General features: G+C 40.3%; 1 pseudogene; it reads left to right on the top strand.

The window, feature by feature from the left end:
• Positions 1-1937: 1937 nt before the first annotated feature.
• Positions 1938-27336, top strand: LOC113626633 (pyridoxal kinase pseudogene; annotated as a pseudogene).
• The last annotated feature ends 234 nt before the right edge of the window (positions 27337-27570 follow it).

Consider the following 27570-nt stretch of genomic DNA (forward strand, 5'->3'; position numbering starts at 1 on the left):
GTTTGATCTCTGGTCGGGGAACTAGATCCCACATGCGTGCCACAACTAAGAAGCCCATATGCCGCAACTAAAAGATCCCACATGCCACAACTAAAGATTCCACATACTGCAATGAAGATCCTGCGTGTTGCAACTACGAGCAGGTGCAGCCAAAATAAATAAATATTAAAAAAAAAAAATTCTGGTAGAATCAAGGCATTTACTTAATTTTTAGAAACAAATAGTACTGTAGTAAGTTAAAGTAGGAGGACACTATCCTCCTCAAATCCCTAGAAACTCCCTCTTTTCAATTCAATTCAAATTTTAAGTACCTACAGAGACCTTCAAATGCCCAGTGTGAGCAAGTAAAACAACAAAAGTAATAGGAAGTCAGTGACAACATGTAAGTAAAGCAAGGATTCTGATAATTGTTAAAGGAAAATCTGCCCTCTAACTTAAAACTGGACATATTTGTGCTCTAGATCTAATGAAATCAAACCAAGATGGGGGCGGGGCGGGAGGAAAAGTAGTAGATATGATTTGCAAACAGGACAACAGTGACATCTAGTGGGAGCTATGTGGTAAAGCACTTCGACTACCTACCAAGGAACGCTGCAGATAGAAACAAGCACAGAAAGACACAATCATTAAACATTTATTGAGCACCTATTATAGACTAATATCTCCTTAGGCCCAGGCCAACAGCCCACTCATGCACTTTTCCCTCCCCTGGCTCCGTCCCACACAATAATGGCCTCATGGGTACACACTTAAGCCAAGTCCCAGACACAGGAACTACTCTTCCCTTTCACAGACTGGCTGATTGAAGATTTAGTGCCAAAGTAAAAAGTCAGGCAGATATGAGATGACCAAACCCAGGCAAGGGATATTTGTCCATGAAAACAAAGAAAAACGTGTGCACTGAAGTAGGTTATAATATTGGAGACCTGGGGTGGAGTCATTCAATTCCCCACAAACTACTTCCATGTTCTCTCCCCCTTGGATCATTCCTCTTGCCTTCCTCCAACAAACCCAAAGTGCCTCAGAGGTAGGAGAAGAAGGGAAGAAGAAGAAGTAAGATGGACAGCATTTGAAAGAAAGTGAGGTCCCGGGGCCACTGCTCAGACCTAGAGGAGCACGCACTTGTGGATCCACCCTGCAAAGAAGGGCAGCCCGAGGCACTGCTCAGGGCAGGTTGGAGAGGCATTGGGACCTGGGTGATCAGAGTGCAATGGCTGAGAATAAGCCCAGGCAGAAACATGCTTGGGACCAGTTGTGCACAGAATTCCTTAGTCTCAGGTACCCAGTGGAAGCCCTAAAAGGGTCTAGAAGTGGTCTGCAGGGGGCACTCCTCTAAGCCCCATGGACTTCTCAGCCAGTGGGATGGACAAGGCCAGAGGAGAGCTGAGGGACAGGAGAGAGTTCTTGCCAAGAGTTAAGGGTATCACTGCCCTTACCTGTCCTCCCTTCTCCTGCATTTTCTGATTGTGATGTTTTCATGACTGTAGCAACTCTAGACATTCACAGAGTCCACATGGAAGAGAAGTGAGAGAGATCAACCACATCTCTCTAACAGCACTCTATGGTACAGCACTTATACTTCACTGGACACAGGAATCACCTGGGATCTTGTTAAAATGCAGATTCTGATTCCATGGCTCTGCGGTGGGAAGCAAGAAACTGCATTTCTAGCAACTCCCAGGTGATGCTGATGCTGCTTATCTGTGGACCACACAGAGTAGCAAGTCGAGAGCAGACATAATTTTTTTCTGCCCAGCATCTCATTATTTTGGAGAACCCATCCCACTCCCATTCCATAAGAATCCTCCTCAGTCCATGTGATTCACTTGAGGCTGGTTCCACCCTCCCAAGAGTGGGCACCTGCTCCCACCAGACTGATGGGAGGCCTTCCCAGGACATTGTCAGAACTTTTCAGCATTTCCAACTGTGCAGTCATAATGGGCATAGTGAAGGTCATCCTTTTCACCAAGTTGAGTCAGCCTGAGAATAACACCATTGCAGAAGAAAACAGAGCCAAGACAAGGTGAGAAAGAGACAGGGCTCTGATGAAATCCCAGGTCCAGCCATGCCTCTCGACATCTCAGTTATGACCAACATACTCCTTTTGTCCTTGAGCTAGTTTCAGATGGTCTCTTCACTTCCTGATTTCACTCTTGAGACTAGTGAAAGATACAGACAGCAGCTGATTTCAAAACAGAGACATTGCTCCCATTTCAAAGGGCCATGACTTCCAGAAGCCTTCCCCAACCCCTCTTTTTTTAAAAAAATTTAGTTATTTATTCATTTTTTAAATTTTTGGCTGTGTTGGTCTTTATTGCTGCATGTGGGTTTTCTCTAGTTGTTGAGAGCAGGGGCTACTCTGTTGCAGTGCGCAGGCTTCTCATTGCAGTGGCTTCTCTTGTTGTGGAGCACAGGCTCTAGGTGCATGAGTTTCAGTAATTGTGGCACACGGGCTTCAGTAGTTGTGGCTCACGGACTCTAGAGCGCAGGCTCAGTAATTGTGGTGCATGGGATTCGTTGCTCTGCGGCATGTGGGATCTTCCCGGACCAGGGCTCAAATCCATGTCCCCCGCATTGACAGGCAGATTCTTAACCACTGTGCCACCAGGGAAACTTCCTGCATTGAAACCCACAGTTCTGAGAGTTCCCTGGTAGCCTAGTCATTAGGATTCCAGGCTTTCGCTGCCACAGCCTGAGTTCGGGGAACTGAGATCCCACAAGCCATGCAGTGTGGTCAAAAAATAAAAAGAAACCCACAGTTCTAACAGCCAAGGGCCTCTCATTTAGAACTTTTTATTTACAGTAAAATTTATAATCCCATTTATAAAGCATTTTCCAGTTGCGAAGCCTCTTTCAGATACATAGTCAACACAAAGCTAAACTGCCTGGGTTCAAAGCCCACTTTGCCCCTTCTAAACTGTATGATGTTGGGCCAGTTATTCAGCTTCTTTGTGCTTCCATTTCCTCATCTATAAAATAGGGATAATTACAGTTCTTTACTTAAGGCTGCCATGATGTTTGGTTGGCTAATGTATGTTAAATTCTTAGAACAGTACTCAGCACATGGTAATATCTGTATAAGTGCCTTCTATTACTATTACTAAAGTTATTGTTGTTATTTTATCCCAAAACAACCTCTCAGAGTAGTTAGTACTGATTTTATCCTTATTCCCGTTTTATAGATGAGGAGACTCAAAATGATTGTGTGGCAAATTCATTTAGTGAACAATATTGTTGAGATAATTTCAAATCTTCTGATTCTATATCACCATCAACAAACAATCTTCCCCAAACTGTAATGTGTGGACTCTTCTAATGCTGTCATATTATTTAGCTATTTTATTACTATACGTATTTTATGTCTTCTTATTAGCTAAATTGTAATCTCCTTGGTGCTAGAAACTCTAATTAATACATCTTTAAAATCCCTCAGCAAGGGATGTCCCTGGTGGTGCAGTGGTTAAGAATACTCCTGCTGATTGGTTCAAGATGGCAGAGTAGAAGGACGTGCTCTCACTCCCTCTTGTGAGAACACCAGAATCACAACTAACTTCTGAACGATCATCGACAGGAAGACACTGGAACTCACCAGAAAAGATACCCCACATCCAAAGACAAAGGAGAAGCCACAATGAGATGGTAGGAGGGGCTCAATCACAGTAAAATCAACTCCCATAACTGCTGGGTGGGTGACTCACAGACTGGCAAACACTTATACCACAGAAGTCCACCTACTGGAGTGAAGGTTCTGAGCCCCACGTCAGGCTTCCCAACCTGGGGGTCTGGCAACGGGAGGAGGAATTCCTAGAGAATCAGACTTTGAATCCTAGCAGGATTTGATTGAAGGACTTTGACAAGACTGGGGGAAACAGAGACTCCACTCTTGGAGGGCACACACAAAGTAGTGTGCGTATCAGGACCCAAGGGAAGGAGCAGTAACCCCGGGGGAGACTGAAACAGACCTACCTGCTAGTGTTGGAGGTTCTCCTGCAGAGGTGTTCCCCGTGGGGACAAGGACACTGGAAGCAGAAGTTCTGGGAAGTACTCCTTGGCGTGAGCCCTCCCAGAGTCTGTCATTAGCCCCACCAAAGAGCCCAGGTAGGCTCCAGTGTTGGGTTGCCTCAGGCCAAACAACCAACAGAGCAGGAACCCAGTCCCACCCATCAACAGTCAAGTGGATTAAAGTTTTACTGAGCTCTGCCCACCAGAGCAACAGTCAGTTCTACCCACCACCAGTCCCTCCCATCAAGCCTCTTAGATAGCCTCATCCACCAGAGGGCAGACAGCAGAAGCAAGAACTACAATCCTGCAGCCTGTGGAACAGAAACCACATTCACAGAAAGACAGACAAGATGAAAAGGCAGAGGGCTATATATTGGATGAAGGAACAAGATAAAACCCCAGAAAAACAACTAAATGAAGTGGAGATAGGCAACCTTCCAAAAGAGAATTCAGAATAATGATAGTGAAGATGATCCAGGGCCTCAGAAAAAGGATGGAGGCAAAGATCGAGAAGATGCAAGAAATGTTTAACAAAGACCTAGAAGAATTAAAGAACAAACAAACAGAGATGAACAATACAATAACTGAAATGAAAACTACACTAGAAGGAATCAATAGCAGAATAACTGAGGCAGAAGGACGGATGAGTGACCTGGAAGACAGAATGGTGGAATTTACTACTGTGGAACAGACTAAAGAAAAAAGAATGAAAAGAAATGAAGACAGCCTAAGAGACCTCTGGGACAACATTAAATGCAACAACGTTCACATTATATGGGTCCCAGAAGGAGAAGAGAGAGAGAAAGGACCAGAGAAAATATTTGAACAGAGTATACTTGAAAACTTCCCTAACATGGGAAAGGAAATAGCCACCCAAGTCCAGGAAGCACAGCGAGTCCCATACAGGATAAACCCAAGGAGAAACATGCCAAGACACATAGTAATCAAATTGGCAAAAATTAAAGACAAAGAACAATTATTGAAAGCAGCAAGGGAAAAACGACAAATAACATACAAGGGAACTCCCGTAAGGTTAACAGCTGATTTCTCAGCAGAAACTCTACAAGCCAGAAGGGAGTGGCATGATATACTTAAAGTGATGAAAGCGAAGAACCTACAACCAAGATCACTCTACCCGGCAAGGATCTCATTCAGATTCTATGGGGAAATCAAAAGCTTTACAGACAAGCAAAAGCTAAGAGAATTCAGCACCACAAAACCAGCTCTACAACAAATGCTAAAGGAACTTCTCTAAGTAGGAAAAACAAGAGAAGAGAAGGACGTACATAAACAAACCCATAGGGCTTCCCTGGTGGTGCAGTGGTTGAGAGTCTGCCTGCCGATGCAGGGGACACAGGTTCGTGCCCCGGTCCGGGAAGATCTCACATGCCATGGAGCGGCTAGGCCTGTGAGCCATGGCCACTGAGCCTGCGCATCTGGAGCCTGTGCTCCACAATGGGAGAGGCCACAACAGTGAGAGGCCCGTGTACTGGGAAGAAAAAAAAAACATAACAATTAAGAAAATGGTCATAGGAACATGCATATTGATAATTACCTTAAACTTAAATGGATTAAATGCTCCCACCAAAAGACGCAGACATGCTGAATGGATACAAAAACAAGACCCATATATATGCTGTCTACAAGAGACCCACTTCAGATCTAGGGACACATACAGACTGAAAGTGAGGGGATGGGAAAAGATATTCCATGCAAATGGAAACCAAAAGAAAGCTGGAGTAGCAATACTCATATCAGATAAAATAGACTTTAAAATAAAGAATGTTACAAGAGACAAGGAAGAACACTACATAATGATGAAGAGATCAATCCAAGAAGATATAACAATTATAAATATATAAGCACCCAACATAGGAACACCTCAATACATAAGGCAACTGCTAACAGCTATAAAAGAGGAAATTGACAGTAACACAATAATACTGGGGGACTTTAACACCCAACTTATACCAATGGACAGATGATCCAAGCAGAAAATTAATAAGGAAACACAAGCTTTAAACACAATAGACCAGAGATATTTAATTGATATATATATAGAACATTCCATCTGAAAACAGCAGATTGCATCTTCTTTTCAAGTGCGCATGGAACATTCTCCAGGCTAGATCACATCTTGGGTCACAAATCAAGCCTCAGTAAATTTAAGAAAATTGAAATCATATCAAGCATCTCTTCTGACCACAAGGCTATGATATCAGAAATCAATTACAGGGGATAAGTCGTAAAAAACACAAACACATGGAAGCTAAACAATACATTACTAAATAACCAAGAGATCATTGAAGAAATCAAAGAGGAAATCAAAAAATACCTAGAAACAAATGACAATGAAAACATGACAATCCAAAACATATGGGATGCAGCAAAATCAGTTCTAAGAGGGAAGTTTATAGGTATACAAGCCTACCTCTACCAAGAAACAAAAAAACCTCAAATAAACAATCTAACCTTACACCTAAAACAACTAGAGAAAGAAGAACAAACAAAACCCAAAGTTACCAGAAGGAAGGAATCATAAATATCAGAGCAGAAATAAATTAAATAGAAAGAAAGAAAACAATAGCAAACATCAATAAAAGTAAAAGCTGGTTCTTTGAGAAGATAAACAAAATTGATAAACCATTAGCCAGACTCATCAAGAAAAAGAGAGAAAGGACTCAAATCAATAAAATTAGAAATGAAAAAGGAGAGGTTACAACAGACACCGCAGAAATACAAAGCATCATAAAGACTACTACAAGCAACTCTATGCCAATAAATTGGACAACCTGGAAGAAATGGACAAATTCTTAGAAAGGTATAACCTTCAAAGACTGAACAAGGAAGAAACAGAAAATATGAACAGACCAATCACAAGCCCTGAAATTGAAACTGTGATTAAAAGTCTTCCAACAAACAAAAGTCCAGGACCAGATGGATGCACAGGTGAATTCTATCAAACATTTAGAGAAGAGCTAACACCCATCCTTCTCAAACTCTTCCAAAAAATTGCAGAGGAAGGAACACTCCCAAACTCATTCAATGAGGCCACAATCACCCTGATACCAAAACCAGACAAAGATACCACAAAAAAAGAAAATTACAGACCAATATCACTGATGAATATAGATACAAAAATCCTCAACAAAATACTAGCAAACTGAATCCAACAACATATTAAAAGAATCAAAACATTAAAAGAATCATGATCAAGTGGGATTTATCCCAGGGATGCAAGGATTCTTCAATATATTCAAATCAATCAATGTGACACACCATATTAACATATTGAAGAAGAAAAACCATATGATCATCTCAATAGAAGCAGAAAGAGCTTTTGACAAAATTCAACACCCATTTATGATAAAGACTCTCCAGAAAGTGGTCATAGAGGGAACCTACCTAAACTCTCCAGAAAGTGGGCATAGAGGGAACCTACCTCAACATAATAAAGGCCATATATTACAAACCCAGAGCAAAGATCATTCTCAATAGTGAAAAACTGAAGCCATTTCCTCCAAGATCAGGAACAAGACAAGGATGTCCACTCTCACCACTATTATTCAACATGGTTTTGGAAGTCCTAGCCATGGAAATCAGAGAAGAAAAACAAATAAAAGGAATACAAATTGGAAAAGAAGAAGTAAAACTGTCACTGTTTGCAGATGACATGATACCATACATTGAGAATCCTAAAGATGCCACCAGGAAACTACTAGAGCTAATCAATGAATTTGGTAAAGTAGTAGGATACAAAATTAATGGACAGAAATCTCTTGCATTCCTATACACTAATGATGAAAAATCAGAAAGAGAAATTAAGGACACACTCCCATTTACACTGCAACAAAAAGAATAAAATACCTAAGAATGAACCTACCTAGGGAGACAAAACAACTGTATGCAGAAAACTATAAGACACTGATGAAAGAAATTAAAGATTATACCAACAGATGGAGAGATATACCATGTTCTTGGATTGGAAGAATCAATATTGTGAAAATGACTCTACTCCCCAAAGCAATCTACAGATTCAATGCAATCCCTATCAAATTACCAATGGCATTTTTTACAGAACTAGAACAAAAAATCTTAAAACTTGTATGGAGACACAAAAGACCCTGAATAGCCAAAGCAGTCTTGGGGGAAAAGAACGGAGCTGGAGGAATTAGACTCCCTGACTTCAGACTATACTACAGAGCTACAGTAACCAAGATAATATGGTACTGGCACAAAAACAGAGACATAGATAGATGGAACATATAGAAAGCCCAGAGATAAACCCACACACCTATGGTTAACTAATCTATGACAAAGGAGGCAAGGATATACAATGGAGAAAAGACAATCTCTTCAATAAGTGGTGCTGGGAAAACTGGACAGCTACATGTAAAAGGATAAAATTAGAACACTCCCTAACATCATACACAAAAATAAACTCAAAATGGATTAGAGACCTAAATGTAAAACCAGACACTGCAAAACTCTTAGAGGAAAACATAGGAAGAACACTCTTTGACATAAATCACAGCAAGACCTTTTTTGACCCACCTGCTAGAGTAATGGAAATAAAAACACAAAAATAAACAAATGGCACCTAATGAAACTTAAAAGCTTTTACAAAACAAAGGAAACCATAAAAAAGATGAAAAGGCAACCCTCAGAATGGGAGAAAATATTTGCAAATGAATCAATGGACAAAGAATTAATCTCCAAAATATATAAACAGTTCATGTAGCTCAATATTAAACAAACAACCAACCCAATCCAAAAATGGGCTGAAGACCTAAATAGACATTTCACCAAGGAAGACATACAGATGGCCAAGAGGCACATGAAAAGCTGATCAACATCACTAATTATTAGAGAAATGCAAATCAAAACTACAATTGAGGTATCACCTCACACCAGTTAGAATGGGCATCATCGGAAAATCTACAAACAGCAAATGCTGGAGAGGGTGTAGAGATAAGGGAAGCCTCTTGCACTGTTGGTGGGAATGTAAATTGATACAGCCACTCTGGAGAACAGTATGAAGGTTCCTTAAAAAACTAAAAATAGAATTACCATATGACCCAGCAATCCCACTACTGGGCATATACCCAGAGAAAACCATAATTCAAAAAGACACATGCACCCCAATGTTCATTGCAGCACTGTTTATAACAGCCAGGTCATGGAAGCAACCTAAATGCCCATCGACAGACAAATGGATAAAGAAGATGTGGTACATATATACAATGGAGTATTACTCAGCCATAAAAAAGGGATGAAATTGGGTCATTTGTAGAAAAGTGGATGGATTTAGAGGCTGTCATACAGAATGAAGTAAGTCAGAAAGAGAAAAACAAATATCATATATTAACGCATATGTGTGGAACCTAGAAAAATGGTACAGATGAACAGGTTTTCAGGGCAGAAATGGAGACAAAGATGTAGAGAACAAACATAGGGACACCAAGGGGGGGAAGGGGGGGGGGGGAGGGGGGAGGGGGTGTGATGAATTGGGACATTGGTATTGACATGTTTACACTGATGTGCATAAAACTGATGACTAATAAGAACCTGCTGTATAAAAAAAAATTAAAAAAATATGGACCTAAATATATATATATATATATATATATATATATATATATGCATATATATATATGTGTGTGTGTGTGTGTGTGTGTAAAAGAATCCTACTGCCAATGCAGGGGACATGGGTTCGAGCCCTGGTCCCAGAAGATCCCACATGCCGTGGAGCAACTCAGCCCCTGCTCCACGAATACTGAGCCTCCATGCCAGATCTACTGAAGCCCATGCGCCTAGAGCCTCTGCTCCGCAACAAGAGAAGCCACCGCCATGAGAAGTCTGTGGACCGCACTGAAGAGAAGCCCCCACTCACCGCAACTAGAGAAAGCCCATGAACAGCAACAAAGACACAATGCAGCCAAAAATAAATAAATAAATTTATTGTTTTTAAAAGTCCCTCGGCAAGTAGCATAGTAGGGCCAGGTAGTAAACAAATATCCATTGACTAATAATATTTAATGGGAAAAATACATTAATACGTAATGTATTATACATTAATCCTTTAGATGGTAGAGGCAGTTTATAAAACTATATATATGAACCTTATTATTATCAAAAATATTTTTCTGTATATTTTTCTATATAGAGACAGAAAAAAATGACTAAAGAAACTTACATCCAAATATTAACAAGTTTATCATTTCTGGATAGTGGCTTATGGATAACATTTTGTGTGTTTCTGGGATTTTAACTAATAGACTTCCAGAGTTATATGCACCCCAATGTTCATAGCAGCATTATTTATAATAACCAACGTATGGAAGCAACCGAAGTGCCCATCAACAGATGATGCATAAAGAAGATGTGGTATATATACACAGTGGAATACTACTCAACCATAAAAAAATTCATTTGCAGCAACATGGATGGACCTGGACAGTATTATGCTAAGTGAAAAATGTCAGACAGAGAAAGACAAATATACTGTATGTTTTCACTAATATGTGGAATCTAAAAAAGTTTTAATGGATGAATATAACAGACTGACAGATATAGAGAACAAACTAGTGTTTACCAGTGGGGAGAGGGGCAAGATTGGAGTAGGGGATTAAGTACAAACTACTATGTATAAAATAAATAAGCTACCAGGATGTTTATACATCACAAAGAATATAGCCATTATTTTATAATAACTATAAATGGAGTGTAACCTCTAAAAACTGAATCACTGTGCTGTACACCTGAAACTAACATAATATTGTAAATCAACTATACTTTAGTAAAAATAAATAAATGAAATTATAAAGAGACTTCCAAAGACTCAGCAGCTGGCAGGTGTGATGTGCTATGTTCTCTCACTTCCATCCTCCCCACTGCTACCTGATCACCTCAATGGCAAATAGATGGAGGGAACCTTCTCAAACCCAGAATCTCCACTTGTTAATGTCCCTGGTGTGGCCATCTGTCTCAAGTTCTCCCAGCTGGGTCCCAAGCAGCTGGACTGAAGGCACCACTTACCAGCGGTGCCATAAAATTCCCTCTTATTGCCCTTTGGTGTCTCCTCAGTAAAGGACTGTCAGAGGAACATAGGAACAGCTTGGCTTTCATTCAGGACCTCTCCCAAAAAGAGTATGGAAGAACTCAGGTGATCCTTTGAGGAGGAGAGAGTGAGGTTCCCCATGGGGCTCTCCATTTTACATCTTCTACCACTGATGTGCATCTTAGAATCGAGAAAAATGCATTTTAAAAAGCATTATAACGTATGTTGAAAATATACTGAAATAAGTTTTTTGTCTGAGTCCTGCCAAGCTTCACAATGCTGAGAATGATTTTCCTAGTATTTATTTTTGCTCTTTGGGAGTCCTTAAAGTGCAATCATCTTTGAATTGTCTATTCTGAATTCTTTTGTCTATATTTCCTCTCAGTTTCCTGGGATGGTTTTTTATCTCTACAATGGAGATAGAACAGCTACAGAAATCTGTAAAAATATTACGTAAGGTCGTCCCTAATTTCTTTTTGTTTAAGTATTGTCTTTATTTTTTTTAAGTATTGTCCTTAAATATTTCAAAGGGTCTCTGAGGTGGAGTGTCTGAAGGCCAGCACCAACAGGTGCTCTGGGTGACCATGACAGCCTTCACCAAGTGACCCTGCTCAGAACGAAGCGTCCTCCTTTCTCTCACAGGAGCCAGTCGTTTTTCTTCTGTGGACTTCTGATTTTCTGCAGTTTGCACTTCCCACACTATAATTGGCTTTTGTTTTATGAAATGGTGGGTGGCTTTTTCTTTTGTGTATGTATGCAGGATTCTGCTGGCCTTCCTCTTTCTGCCATACTGGCATTCCATTCCTTGTGGCCATCCTCACTGTTGCCTGTTTGGGTTCTGGTGTGCTTTGAATGTCAGAGTACCTCCAGGCTCCTCACATGCACATCTTTTGGATTACTTCAGGTTGAGTTTTTCCACATGTGCATGTACATCTAGCATTCTGCCTGCAATTCAGACAGAAGTCACAAAAAGGCCTTTAAGTCACCAAAGGTAAATATCTGTATCTGTTAGTACATTTTATACATAGACCTCAGTTGAGATGTATACTTAGCAAAATTATTTTTAAACTGAAATACACAGTAAATAATATAAAGTGCCCCTTGGCTCTTGCTTCCCATGTAACTCTATTGTATTATTACACTTGTTATAATTTTAACTATTAAATCATAAAAGTCCAGTTGTTTCATATAGTCAGTTTGGGATGAGCTCCCATTCTAGTTATGCTGTATATAGTTTGAATTATATGGAAATTGTTCCTTCTTCCGGCCACCCCTGCCCATCTTAGTATTTTGCAAGGTTTAATTAGTTGTATACCTGGTACCCTTTACTTGCTACAGTTATTATAATTTGATGGTACCCTTTACTTGCTGCAGTTATTATAATTTGATGGCAAAATAGACCTCTCATCATTGAAGGAGAGAGAAAAGATGTGTGTCTAATTGGTCCCAAGATTTTTTGAGCTGTGCCATTCATGGTACTCTTTGCCTATGCATCTCCTTTCAGGAATTTTTTTCGGTCTTACTATTTTTATCATTTCTATAGAGAAGAGGCTTGTGACCAGTACGAATCTTGAGTACAGTTTTATCTTTTTCTGTCCACAAGTAAATTAATGTCTGCTCTTAAATAAATATCTACTTACACTTTCTTGGGGGAAAAAAATCAAATGTCAGTACTAGCAAATGTTGCATGTAAATCGTTAGCAAGTAATGACTACAACTCAGATAATTAAGAATTCTCTAACAGAAAGCTCTGCTATGTTTTAATTTTTATATACAATTATGATAATTAGCATATTGTAAGAATATAAAACTTTGCTTTGTAAAGTTTAGTTTTACTATTTCTTTATCACTGTTTATCGTATCACCATTGGTTTCATAATGTAAATACTATATATTGAGCAAATTAAATGTCAAATTTTTTATTACCATAGTTCATGTTACTAGTGTGGCTTTCAGGTGTTTAGAGCTTTTTTTTGGTTAACATTCAGTGCAAAAGTTATAGATGCTGTATAATGCTAGAGTTGAATTTTAAGGGATTCCCTAATATGTATACTATCTTTTTATCTGAAGTAATAAATAAACTATGATCTTGAAAGTGCCAGAATCAGAAAAAAAAAATATTTCAAAGGGTCAAAACTCAGGAAATTACAGAGTAAATATTTGCCCTTTTTATCATTTAGCACCTATTTGTTTGGTGTCTTCTCTGTGACAAGTCCTGGGAAAAAGTGATGAATTAAAATATACACTCTTCTTGCCCTCCAGGAGCTTAGAGTCTAGTGGACTTCAATCTCACTCACCTCAGGAAGTGATGTTCCTTTTCTCCAATCCAGTCATCTGCCTATGCTATATGCTCTGTAAATTTTCCAAAATCAAAGTTTTCCATACACACTAAACAGAGGGAGGTACAAGAGGAAAAGGAATTACGACAAAAGGAGAAGTTGCCTCACATATTGTCTTCCTAGTTATTGGTTTAACATCTACCTTTACAACAATATTGCAAACTCCATGAGGGCAGAGACCATATCTTCTTATTCATTGCTTTATCTCCACCACCTAGAACATTGTCTGAAATGGAGGAGGCACTCAACAAATACTGATTGATTTATTGAATGAATGACTGAATAAATGAACAAACTGAAGAACATTGCCTAACGGGGAATTCCCTGGCAGTCCAGTGGTTAAGACTCAGTGCCTTCACTGCCATGGACCTGGGTTCACTCCCTGGCCAGGGAACTAAGCTCCCACAAGGTGTGCAGTGTGACCAAAAAATGAAAAAAAGAAAAAAAAAGAATATTGCCTGACAAACGTAGGTGCTCATTTATGGATAGTTAGGTGAACAGGTGGTAGAGTAGATGAGTGGATAAACATATAGATCAGTTAACAGTGATGAGAAGGGTGCGTAGGTCAAGGAGTGGATGGATGGGTGGGTAAACAGATAAATTGTTTATTGGTTGGTGCATATGTGGGTGAGTGATTTTAAAAATGGAAAATTTCAGTATAGTTATCAAGATCCTTGTGATAATGTTCAATTTGTAAAGAGGTTTGAATTTGCTCCAGTCAGGAAGAACTCACAGAAACACCACCAGGGTTTGGAGCAACCCAAGGAAGTGGCCTGAACATTCCTAAATCACTCCTCCACCCCCACCCCAGGTCATGAGGCTCCAGCAGCACACATGGGTTCATACCAGGTACATATCCTTATTTTGCTGCCCTCATCCATTCTCCCTACTGCTGGCAACAGCATCTATTTACTCATTGAAGAACCGCCCACCCCCCCAAATATGATCTCATGAGTGTGCACATTACATAAGCTGGGCTACTCAGATGTTTGCTCCTTGGAGTTTGAACCTGGAGCAGAAAAACATTGTATTTGTTTCCTAGGGCTGCCATAACAAAGTACCACAAACTGAATGGCTTATAACAACAGAAATTTTTTGTCTCACAATTCTGGAGGGTAGAATTTTGAAATCAAGTTGTTGACAGGGCCATGCTCTCTCTGAAATCTGTAGGGGAGAATCCATCCTTGCCTCTTCTATCTTCTGGTGTTTGCTGGCAATCCTTGGCATTCCTTGGGTTTTAGATGTGTCACTCCAATCTCTACCTCCATTGTCAATGGCCATCTTCTCCCCACATGTCTCTGTCACTTCTCCTCTAATAAGGGGACCAGACATATTGGATTGGCCACACTACTCCAGTATGACTTCGTCTTAACTTGAGTACATCTGCAAAGACCCTACTTCCCAATAAGATCACATTTGCAGGTACTGGGTGCTAGGACTTCAACATATACTTTGGCGGGATACAATTCAACCCCTAACAGACACAAAGCCTGAAACTATATGGAGCCCATTCGTCTGAAGAGAGAAGCCTAAAGGGACTCCCTAGATCCATGATCTGCCATGGTTTCTGTGCTTTCCGAAGTCTAATGGGAGCTTTTTTCCTGATTCTGTGAACTATACGTACCTAACCATATCTTTCAATTTTATTTGTTTACCCTTTTAAGACAGAATTGGTTTATGTTGCCTACAGCCAAAGTATCCTAACAGCTAGATGTAGTCTTCCAAGACAAATGGATTGAGTGTGGTGCACACACCCACACACACACACCTACACACACACACACAATCAGTCATCTCTCCCATCTCCCTTCCCCTTCGACCTCCATGAGTGAGATTGGCAAGAAGAGGCCAAAGGTTCCTTTGTCAACTCAAATGAAAACAAAAGACCTTTTATTTAAGGAGGGTGCCTCTCTCCCTCTGTATTTTAGTTCAAGAAGTTTGAATGGTTCACCAGCTGGATTATGTGGAATCCTTGCCTAAACTTATCACAGGGATATTGTGAAAACTAAGTAGGGGGAAGAGATTTGATAGCAAAACATGACCTACGAAGTGTTATGCAATAGTGAAGGCCATATCTTTAATCGACGAGTATAGAGAGTAAACTTTAGATCCAGAAGACCCCTGTTAATAGTCAATCTCTTGCCCTGCTTTATTTTCCTTTGTAAACACTTTTATTACCTGAAATTGTTTTATTTGTATTTATTTATTTACTCACCTATAGTCGGTCTTCTCCACTAGAAGACAAGTCCCACAAAGGTGGGGTTTGGTTTCACTGGCTTCAGTCTCCACAGTGCCTGAAGGAGTGAGTGAGTGAACAAATGAATGACTGAAAGAAGCTGCATTGTCAGGACTGAAGACAAATCACTTAACTTGAGGTTTTTGTTATTTGTTAGATTATCACAGGAATTAAGATAAACAAAGACTAGTTATTCACAATGTAGTTTTGAGACCAGTGGCATCAGCAACATCTGGGAGTTTGCTGGAATGCAGGTTCTCAGGCCCCAACTCAGACCCACTGAGTCAGAATTTGCATCTTAACAAGATACCCAAATGGGGGAGGGGTGTTCTGAAGATGGCGGAAGAGTAAGACGCGGAGATCACCTTCCTCCCCACAGATACACCAGAAATACATCTACACGTGGAACAACTCCTACAGAACACCTACTGAATGCTGGCAGAAGACCTCAGGCCTCCCAAAAGGCAAGAAACTCCCCACATACCTGGGTAGGGCAAAAGAAAAAAAGAAAAAACAGAGACAAAAGAATAGGGATGGGACCTGCACCAGTGGGAGGGAGCTGTGAAGGAGGAAAAGTTTCCACACACTAGGAAGCCCCTTCACAGGCGGAGACTGCGGGTGGCAGAGGGGGAAACTTCGGAGCCGCGGAGGAGAGCACAGCAACAGGGGTGCGGAGGGCAAAGCGGGGAGATTCCCTCACAGAGGATCGGTGCCGACCGGCACTCACCAGCCCGAGAGGCTTGTCTGCTCTCCCGCCAGGGCAGGCGGATCTGCGAGCTGAGGCTCGGGCTTTGGTCGGAGCGCAGGGAGAGGACTGGGGTTGGCTGCGTGAACACAGCCTGAAAGGGTTACTGCACCACGGCTAGCCGGGAGGGAGTCCGGGAAAAGGTCTGGAGCTGCCGAAGAGGCAAGAGACTTTTTCGTCCCTCTTTGTTTCCTGGTGTGCGAAGAGAGGGGATTAAGGGCGCTGCTTAAAGGAACGCCAGAAACGGGCGCAAGCCGCGGCTAAAAGCACGAACCCCAGAGATGGGCGGGAGATGCCAAGGCTGCTGCTGCTGCCACCAAGGGGCCTGTGTGCGAGCACAGGTCACTATCCACACCCCTCTTCCGGGGAGCCTGTGCAGCCAGCCACTGCCAGATTCCTGGGATCCAGGGACAACTTACCTGGGAGGACACACGGCGGGCCTCGGGCTGGTGCAATGTCATGGCGGCCTCTGCCGCCGCAGGCTTGACCCGCAATCCGCGCCCCTCCCTCCCCCCGGCCTGAGTGAGCCAGAGCCCCCGAATCAGCGGCTCCTGTAACCCCTTCATGTCTGAGCAAAAAACAGACGCCCTCCAGCGACCTACACGCAGAGGCGGGGCCAAATCCAAAGCTGAGCCCCAGGAGCTGTGAGAACAAAGAAGAGAAAGGGAAATCTCTCCCAGCAGCCTCAGAAGCAGCGGATTAAAGCTCCACAATCAACTTGATGTACCCTGCATCTGTGGATACATGAATAGACAATGAATCATCCCAAATTGAGGAGGTGGACTTTGGAAGCAAGATTTATGATTTTTTCCCCTTTTCCTCTTTTTGTGAGTGTGTATGTGTATGCTTCTGTGTGAGATTTTATAGCTTTGCTTCCACCATTTGTCCTAGGGTTCTATCCGTCCGTTTTTTTTTTTTAATTTTTTTCTTAACAGTGAATTTTAATAACTTTATTTTATTTTACTTTATCTTCTTTCTTTCTTTCCTTCCTTCCCTCCTTTAGACAACGAATCATCCCAAATTGAGGAGATGGACTTTGAGAGCAAGATTTATGATTTTTTCCCCTTTTCCTCTTTTTCTGAGTGTGTATGTGTATGCTTCTGTGTGAGATTTTGTCTGTATAGTTTTGCTTCCACCATTTGTCCTAAGGTTCTATCTGTCCAGTTTTTTTTTTTAATTTTTTTCTTAATAATTATTTTTTAATTTAATAACCTTATTATATTTTAATTTATTTTATTTTACATTCTTTCTTTTTTCCTTCCTTCCCTTCTTCCATCCTTCCTTCCTTCCTTCCTTCCTTCTTCCCACCATCCCGCCCTCCCTCCCTCCCTCCTTTCTTTCTTTCTTTCTTTCCTTCTTTCCTTCTTTCCTTCTTTTCTTCTTTGTTTCTTTCTTCCTTCCTTCCTTCCTTCCCTCCTTTCTTTCTTTCTTTCATTCTTTCTTCCTACTTCTACTAATTCTTTCTCTCTACTTTTTCTCCCTTTTATTCTGAGCCGTGTGGATGAAAGGCTCTTGGTGCTGCAGCCAAGAGTCAGTGCTGTGCCTCTGAGGTGGGAGAGTCAACTTCAGGACACTGGTCAACAAGAGACCTCCCAGCTCCACATAATATCAAAAGGTGAAAATCTCCCAGATATCTCCATCTCAACACCAGCACCCAGCTTCACTCAACGACCAGCAAGCTACAGTGCTGGACACCCTATGCCAAACAACTAGCAAAACAGGAACACAACCCCACCCATTAGCAGAGAGGCTGCATAAAATCATAATAAGGCCACAGACACCTCAAAACACACCCCCAGACATGGACCTGCCCACCAGAAAGACAAGATCAAGCCTCATCCACCAGAACACAGACACTAGGCCCCTCCACCAGGAAGCCTACACAACCCACTGAACCAACCTTAGCCACTAGGGACAGATATCAAGAACAATGGAAACTACGAACGTGCAGCCTGCAAAAAGGAAACCCCAAACACAGTAAGATAAGCAAAATGAGAAGACAGAAAAACACACAGCAGATGAAGGAGCAAGACAAAAACACACCAGACCTAACAAATGAAGAGGAAATAGGCAGTCTACCTGAAAAAGAATTCAGAATAATCAAAGTAAAGAGGATCCAAAATCTTGGAAATAGAATAGACAAATTGCAAGAAACATTTAACAAGAACCTAGAAGAACTAAAGATGAAACAAACAATGATGAACAACACAATAAATGAAATGAAAAATACTCTAGATGGGATCAATAGCAGAATAACTGCGGCAGAAAAACGGGTAAGTGACCTGGAAGATAAAATAGTGGAAATAACTACTGCAGAGCAGAATAAAGAAAAAAGAATGAAAAGAACTGAGGACAGTCTCAGAGACCTCTGGGACAACATTAAATGCACCAACATTCGAATTATAAGGGTTCCAGAAGAAGAAGAGAAAAAGAAAGGGACGGAGAAAATATTTGAAGAGATTATAGTTGAAAACTTCCCTAATATGGGAAAAGAAATAGTTAATCAAGTTCAGGAAGCACAGAGAGTCCCATACAGGATAAATCCAAGGAGAAATATGCCAAGACACATAGTAATCACTCTGTCAAAAATTAAATACAAAGAAAGCATCTTAAAAGCAGCAAGAGAAAAACAACAAATAACACACAAGGGAATCCCCATAAGGTTAATAACTGATCTCTCGGCAGAAACTCTGCAAGCCAGAAGGAACTGGCAGGACATACTGAAAGTGAGGAAGGAGAAAAACCTGCAACCAAGAATACTCTACCCAGCAAGGATCTCATTCAGATTTGATGGAGAAATTAAAACCTTTACAGAAAAGCAAAAGCTGAGAGAGTTCAGCACCACCAAACCACCTTTACAACAAATGCTAAAGGAACTTCTCCAGGCAAGAAACACAAGAGAAGGAAAAGATCTACAATAACGAACTCAAAACAATGTAGAAGATGGGAATAGGAACATACATATCGATAATTACCTTAAATGTAAATAGACTAAATGCTCCCACCAAAAGACCCAGATTGGCTGAATGGATACAAAAACAAGACCCATATATATGCTATCTACAAGAGACCCACTTCAGACCTAGAGACACATACAGACTGAAAGTAAGGGGATGGAAAAAGATATTCCATGCAAATGGAAACCAAAAGAAAGCTGGAGTAGCAATTCTCATATCAGACAAAGTAGACTTTAAAATAAAGACTATTACAAGAGACAAAGAACGACAGTACATAATGATCAAGGGATCGATCCAAGAAGAAGATATAACAATTGTAAATATTTATGCACCCAACATAGGAGCACCTCAATACATAAGGCAAATACTAACAGCCATAAAAGGGGAAATCAGCAGTAACACATTCATAGTAGGGGACTTTAACACCCCACTTTCACCAATGGACAGATGATCCAAAATGAAAATAAATAAGAAAACACCAGCTTTAAATGGTACATTAAACAAGATAGACTTAATCGATATCTATAGGACATTCTATCCTAAAACAACAGAATACATATTTTTCTCAAGTGCTCATGGAACATTCTCCAGGATAGATCATATCTTGGGTCACAAATCAAGCCTTGGAAAATTTTAAAAAATTGAAATTGTATCAATTATCTTTTCGGAAAACAATGCCATAAGACTAGATATCAATTACAGGAAAAGAACTGTAAAAAATACAAACACATGGAGGCTAAACAATACACTACTTAATAACGAAGTGATCACTGAAGAAATCAAAGAGGAAATAAAAAAAATACCTAGAAACAAATGACAATGGAGACACGATGACCCATAACCTATGGGATGCAGCAAAAACAGTTCTAAGAGGGAAGTTTATAGCAATACAAGCCCACCTTAAGAAACAGGAAACATCTCAAATAAACAAACTCACCTTGCACCTAAAACAATTAGAGAAAGAAGAAGAAAAAAAACCCAAAGTTAGCAAAAGGAAAGAAATCGTAAAAATCAGATCAGAAATAAATGAAAAAGAAATGAAGGAAACAATAGCAAAGATCAATAAAACTAAAAGCTGGTTCTTTGAGAAGATAAACAAAATAGACAAACCATTAGCCAGACTCATCAAGAAAAAAAGGGAGAAGACTCAAATCAATAGATTTAGAAATGAAAAAGGAGAAGTAACAAGAGACACTGCAGAAATACAAAAGATCATGAGAGATTACTACAAGCAAGTCTATGCCAATAAAATGGACAACCCAGACGAAATGAATAAATTCTTAGAAATGCACAACGTGCCAACACTGAATCCAGAAGAAATAGAAAATATGAACAGACCAATCACAAGCACTAAAATTGAAACTGTGATTAAAAATCTTCCAACAAACAAAAGCCCAGGACCAAATGGCTTCACAGGCGAATTCTATCAAACATTTAGAGAAGAGCTAAAACCTATCCTTCTCAAACTCTTCCAAAATATAGCAGAGGGAGGAACACTCCCAAATTCATTCTACAAGGCCACCATCACCTTGATACCAAAACTAGACAAGGATGTCACAAAGAAAGAAAACTACAGGCCAATATCACTGATGAACATAGATGCAAAAATCCTCAAGAAAATACTAGCAAACAGAATCCAACAGCACATTAAAAGGATCATACACCATGATCAAGTGGGGTTTATTCCAGGAATGCAAGGATTCTTCAATATACGCAAATCAATCAATGTGATAAACCATATTAACAAATTGAAAGAGAAAAACCATATGATCATCTCAATAGATGCAGAGAAAACTTTTGACAAAATTCAACACCCATTTATGATAAAAACCCTGCAGAAAGTAGGCATAGAGGGAACTTTCCTCAACATAATAAAGGTCATATATGACAAACCCACAGCCAACATCATCCTCAATGGTGAAAAACTGAAAGCATTTCCACTAAGATCAGGAACAAGACAAGGTTGCCCACTCTCACCACTCTTATTCAATACAGTTTTAGAAGTACTAGCCACAGAAATCAGAGAATCAAAGGAAATAAAAGGATTCCAAATCAGAAAAGAAGAAGTAAAGCTGTCACTGTTTGCAGATGACATGATACTATACATAGAGAATACTAAAGATGTTACCAGAAAACTACTAGAGCTAATCAATGAATTTGGTAAAGTAGCAGGATACAAAATTAATGCACAGAAATCTCTGGCATTCCTATACACTAATGATGAAAAATCTGAAAGTGAAATAGAAAAAACACTCCCATTTACCACTGCAGCAAAAAGAATAAAATATCTAGGAATAAACCTACCTAAGGAGACAAAAGACCTGTATACAGAATATTATAAGACACTGATGAAAGAAATTAAAGATGATACAAATAGATAGAGAGATATACCATGTTCTTGGATTGGAAGAATCAACATTGTGAAAATGACTCTACTATGCAAAGCAATCTACAAATTCAATGCAATTCCTATCAAACTACCACTGGCATTTTTCACAGAACTAGAACAAAAATTTTCACAATTTGTATGGAAACACAAAAGACCCCGAATAGCCAAATTAATCTTGAGAACGAAAAACGGAGCTGGAGGAATCAGGCACCTGACTTCAGACTATACTACAAAGCTACAGTAATCAAGACAGTATGGTACTTGCAGAAAAACAGAAAGATAGATCAATGGAACAGGATAGAAAGCGCAGAGATAAACCCATGCACATATGGTCACCTTATCTTTGATAAAGGACACAGGAATGTACAGTAGAGAAAGGACAGCCTCTTTAATAAGTGGTGCTGGGAAAACTGGACACGTACATGTAAAAGTGTGAGATTAGATCACTCCCTAACACCATACACAAAAATAAGTTCAAAATGGATTAAAGACCTAAATGAAACTATCAAACTCTTAGAGGAAAACATAGGCAGAACACTCTATGACATTAATCACAGCAAGACCCTTTTTTACCCACCTCCTAGAGAAATGGAAATAAAAATAAACAAATGGGACCTAATGAAATTTCAAAGCTTTTGCACAGCAAAGGAAACCATAAACAAGACCAAAAGACAACCCTCAGAATGGAAGAAAATATTTGCAAATGAAGCAACTGACAAAGGGTTAATCTCCAAAATTTACAAGCAGCTCATGCAGATCAATAACAAAAAAACAAACAACCCATCCAAAAATGGGCAGAAGACCTAAATAGACATTTCTCCAAAGAAGATACAGATACAGACTGCCAACAAATACATGAAAGAATGGTCAACATCATTAATCATTAGGGAAATGCAAATCAAAACTACAATGAGATATCATCTCACACCAGACAGAATGGCCATGATCAAAAAATCTAGAAACAATAAATGCTGGAGAGGGTGTGGAGAAAAGGGAACACTCCTGCACTGCTGGTGGGAATGTGAATTGGTACAGCCACTATGGAGAACAGTATGGAGGTTCCTTAAAAACTACAAATAGAACTCCCATATGACCCAGCAGTTCCACTACTGGGTGTATACCCTGGGAAAACCATAATTCAAAAAGAGACATGTACCAAAATGTTCATTGCAGCTCTATTTACAATAGCCTGGAGATGGAAACAACCTAAGTGCCCATCATTGGATGAATGGATAAAGAAGATGTGGCACATGTATACAATGGAATATTTCTCACCATAAAAAGGAATGAAATTGAGCTATTTTTAATGAGGTGGATAGACCTAGAGTCTGTCATACAGAGTGAAGTAAGTCAGAAAGAGAAAGACAAATACCGTATGCTAACACATATATATGGAATTTAAGCAAAAAAAATGTCATGAAGAACCTAGGGGTAAGACAGGAATAAAGACACAGACCTACTGAAGAATGGACCTGAGAATATGGGGAGGGGGAAGGGTGAGCTGTGACAAAGCGAGAGAGAGGCATGAACATATATACACTACAAAACATAAGGTAGATAGCTAGTCGGAAGCAGCCGCATAGCACAGAGATATCAGCTCGGTGCTTTGTGACCGCCTTGAGGGGTGGGATAAGGAGGGTGGGAGGGAGGAAGATGCAAGAAGGAAGTGATATGGGAACATATGTATATGTATAACTGATCCACTTTGTTATAAAGCAGAAACTAACACACCATTATAAAGCAATTATACCCCAATAAAGATGTTAAAAAAAAAGATACCCAAATGATTTATCTGCACAGTATAGTTTGAGAAGCCTTGAATATGAAAGGTACATGAAACTGTTCATTTATTAAGGTAAATGAAACTGTAAAATAATAAACACATACATTGTCATTATTATAGTGTTGCCATATGTCCCTTGCTGTTTCAGTTGAGTGTCAAAGGCAGGTATCCCAAGGACCTAGTAAAGCACAATATTTCATACAGGACAGTGATAGTAACAATGCATAATAATCTTAGAGGAGCTCTGATATATTTCTAGAGAGAATATTCTGGCAAAAAATATTTACAATCATACCAAAACCCTTTACATTTTTACATACATGAAAAAAAATTTAACAAGATGTCCAGCATAGTCTTAAATTGGGGGAAAATGGAGACAATTTGAAACAGTAGATTTAATGGTTTAAAATAAATTATGTTTATCCAAACAGTAGAAAGCTTGCAATCACATTAAGTATTGTACAAATATATGTATTATTAATACAATAACTAAGCAAGACTCATGCAGCATAATTTTTTAAAACTATTTTATTTGTTTCCCATTCTGCCTGTTGACATGAGAAAAGGTATTTATATTTCGCTCCTTGGATGAAAATCAGGGCAACTTTTATAAAACACTTGGACCCTCTTAGATCATGAAAAGTGCTCCCAACATCAGTGGTCCTTTTAAAAAAAAAAATCTCACTTTCGTAAGAGATAGTCCAGTTCCAAGTAAAAATTTAAATGTCAATCTTCATTCAAGGTTAAAATTTCTCCTTCCTCCACCTGTGCTTCCCACAGCTTCACCACCTACAGTGCTAGTTCTTAAAGGATGGCTAGGAATTATACACAAAGAAAGGGTCAGGGAAGGCAGTACAGATGGAAGGAACAGTCTAAACAAAGTGAGAAGCAACAAAAAGCACACCTTCCTTGGTGGACTCTAAGGAAACCATCCTGCCAAGATAAAGTCCTCATAAATGACAATAAACTCTCAGAAGCTGCCAGAAATTCAACCTATCAAAACTAAGTAGAATTTGAAATTTGCAAAAGGAATACTGCATGTGTGTGCCAATAGTATTGTGAGCTGTTGAGAGCATTGGTTTGAGAGTTAACCAGGTGTAAGTTCAAATCCCAAGTTTGCCACTTAGTAGCTGGATGACCTTGAGCAAATTGCTTAAGCTCCCTAAGCTTCAGTTTCCTCATCTGTAAAATGTCCCCTTAGGTTGTGAGGATTAAGTAACGTAATGCATACAAAGAACTAGACACTGTGCCTGGGACACAGATAGTGCTCAACAAAAGGCTAAATTTTGCCTTCATGACTCAGGAAACAGCAAGCTTGAACTTACCCTTCCCAGTGGTCAAGGATTGGAAACAACTGTCATTTGCAATTCCTACTGAGAAGTTGAGGTTGCCATCTGCCCCTGCCCCCTTCCCAAGAACCATCCTCTTCCCAGAAAAATGCAAGAGAGGTATTCACTGTGGCCCTGGAAGCCACAGGGCAAGACCCAGTCTCAAACTGGGCTCAGAAAAAGAGAGACATTTCTTTCAAGTAAGTACTTAGAGAAGACAAATTTTTAGAGACCAGTTAGACTGGAGTCCAGAGAGCCCTTCCAGAAAGCTCTGCCTTTTCTAAAATAATCTCAGGATATTCTTGAGATGCTGGAGGTCAGGGAAGTGAAACCCAATAATGATGGATTACATTTTCCACCAGTCTGGACGAAGGGGAGAAGAAGTCATGGAAGAAGGAGTGGTTTAAAATATTTTTGAAAAATTATTCATTTTAAATTTGTTAACAAATTAAAATTTATACTTGATTAAAAGCAACTGTCCCATAACTCACTCCTTGCCATCCAGTGTCCTGTTCCCAGAGACAACTATTTCTAATTCTTTTAGCTCTTTCTCCTGGGTGTCAAGTCCATATCTCTATACAGTGAAGCCTCACTACTCGATGGGTCCATATTTGTGAATTTGTCTACTAGCTAAAATTTATTTGTAACTCCAGAATTAATACTCAAGGTGCTTTTGTGGTAGAAACAAAAAATTTGAATCATCTCTAACATGCTTTTGCCCAGGTGAGGTAGAGCAAGGCAGTAGTCTGCCTTCTTGTTTCAGCTCTCACACAGATGTCTTCAAAAATAATCAATAAAAAATCTATAATAGGAAAATAAAAGAGTTTTATTTGACCTAAATTAAGGACTATGGTCAGGGAGACAGCCTCTCAGATTAATCTGAGGAGCTGCTCTGGAGAAGCATGGTTTTCAGCACAGTTGTACATCTTGTCAGAACAAAGAACATCAAACAAGTCAGGGACACCATCCTTTCAAGGTTTCAAAAATAAACAGATCAGCACATACACAGCAAGTCAGTATGTCCTTGACACCTAGGAAGGCAGTCTTATCACTGAAGGAATACCAGCATTGGCATCACAGGAAGAGAGGCATTTAATCTTTATTGTTAATGTGGACATTCTTTACTTCTAGTCAATGTACTTTTTTCTTTAATGATTAAAGCAGATGTACAATGTATGTTTGATAGACCACAAACAGGCTGTTTAGGTTAACATAAAATTTAAGTCAAATCATGTATAATCCAGAAACCAGACGTTCCCATACCTCAATATGTGAAAATTTCCTTCCATTATTTCTCCCTTCTGATTGAAAATCTTTCAATAGAAAGCACTGATGATCAAAATATTTGTCTCTCAATGCCAGGGTAGTTTCTGCCTGCCCTGGGTCCATCATGTCCCTCAGTGTTAGGCTTCCGTTTTTGTTGTTTATACATGTAAAGAGATTTGCCTAAGAGGGAGGTGGCCCATCGTTCAAGCAGAGTGCCTTCACTGAGCAGGGCTGCAGCGGAGCAGAGCCTGAGTGCAGCTGGAACCAAGTGGAGCACAGCCCCAGCATGCGGCGGAGACAATGACCCTGCCTGGCCCTGCCCCTGAGGCAGACCTGGCAAGGAGGAAGATTGTCAGGTGCTCTCCATTCAGAGCCATGTCATCTGTGGCTACATGGGCAATCAGGCGGTCACACTCCCACTACATGTTTTGGGGTTCAAGATTGATGTAGTGAACTCTGTCCAGTTTTTAAACCACACAGGCTACTCACACTGGAATGGCCAAGTGCTGAACTCAGATGAGCTCCACGAGCTGTATGACGGGCTGGAGCTGAACAACATGAACAAATATAACTATGTGCTCACAGGTTACATGAAAGATAAGTTCTTCCTGGCCATGGTGGTGGACACCAGGAAGGAGCTGAAGCAGCAGAACTCCAGGCTCTTGATCATGTGCGTCCCCGTGATGGGAGACAAATGGAACAGAGAAGTTTCCATCTACCTACCTGAGGACCTTCTTCTGGTTTACAGAGAGAAGGACATGCCAGTTGCAGACATCATAACCCCCAACCAATTTGAGACTGAGTTGCTGAGCAGCAGAAAGATTCACAGCCAAGAAGAAGACTTAGCAGTGAGTGATGGACGTGCTGCACTTAATGGGCCTCAACACAGTGGTCATCACCAGCTTAGACCTGCCATCCCCAAGGGGCATTAACTACCTGATCATGCCAGGGAGCCAGATGACCCAGACCCCTGACGGCACCGTGATGATGCAGAGCATCCTCATGGAGATGTGCAAGGTGGACACAGTCTCCATAGGCACCGGGGACCTCTTCACTGCCGTGCTCTTGGCATGGATGCACAAGCAACTCAACAGTCTCAAGGTGGCCTGTGAAAATACTGTGTCGGCCATGCACCATGTTCTGCAGCAGACCATCAAGTGTGCAAAAGCCAAGGCTGTGGAAGGACTGAAGCCCAGCCCAGCCCAGCTGTAGCTGAGGACTGTCCAGAGCAAGAAGGACATCAAGATCCCAGAGATCATCATCCAGGCCATAGTGCTGTGAGAGCCGTATGAACCCACCTCCTTAACACCCAGCGTTAGGTGTCTCCATTTCCATCCTTGTGAAAAATGTAACGTCTGCCTTAGAGCTGTGACCAAAATTTGACATTTTTTTCATTCATGAGAAAAAAAAAAAAAAGAAGAGATTTGCCTAGTTATCCACTTGGGGGGTGGGAGGGAGGGGGTGT

Source organism: Aethalodelphis obliquidens, unplaced genomic scaffold (genome assembly GCF_003676395.1).
Source record: "Aethalodelphis obliquidens isolate GAN/ISIS:26980383/991018 unplaced genomic scaffold, ASM367639v1 scaffold18, whole genome shotgun sequence".
In the NCBI taxonomy this organism is placed as follows: domain Eukaryota; kingdom Metazoa; phylum Chordata; class Mammalia; order Artiodactyla; family Delphinidae; genus Aethalodelphis; species Aethalodelphis obliquidens.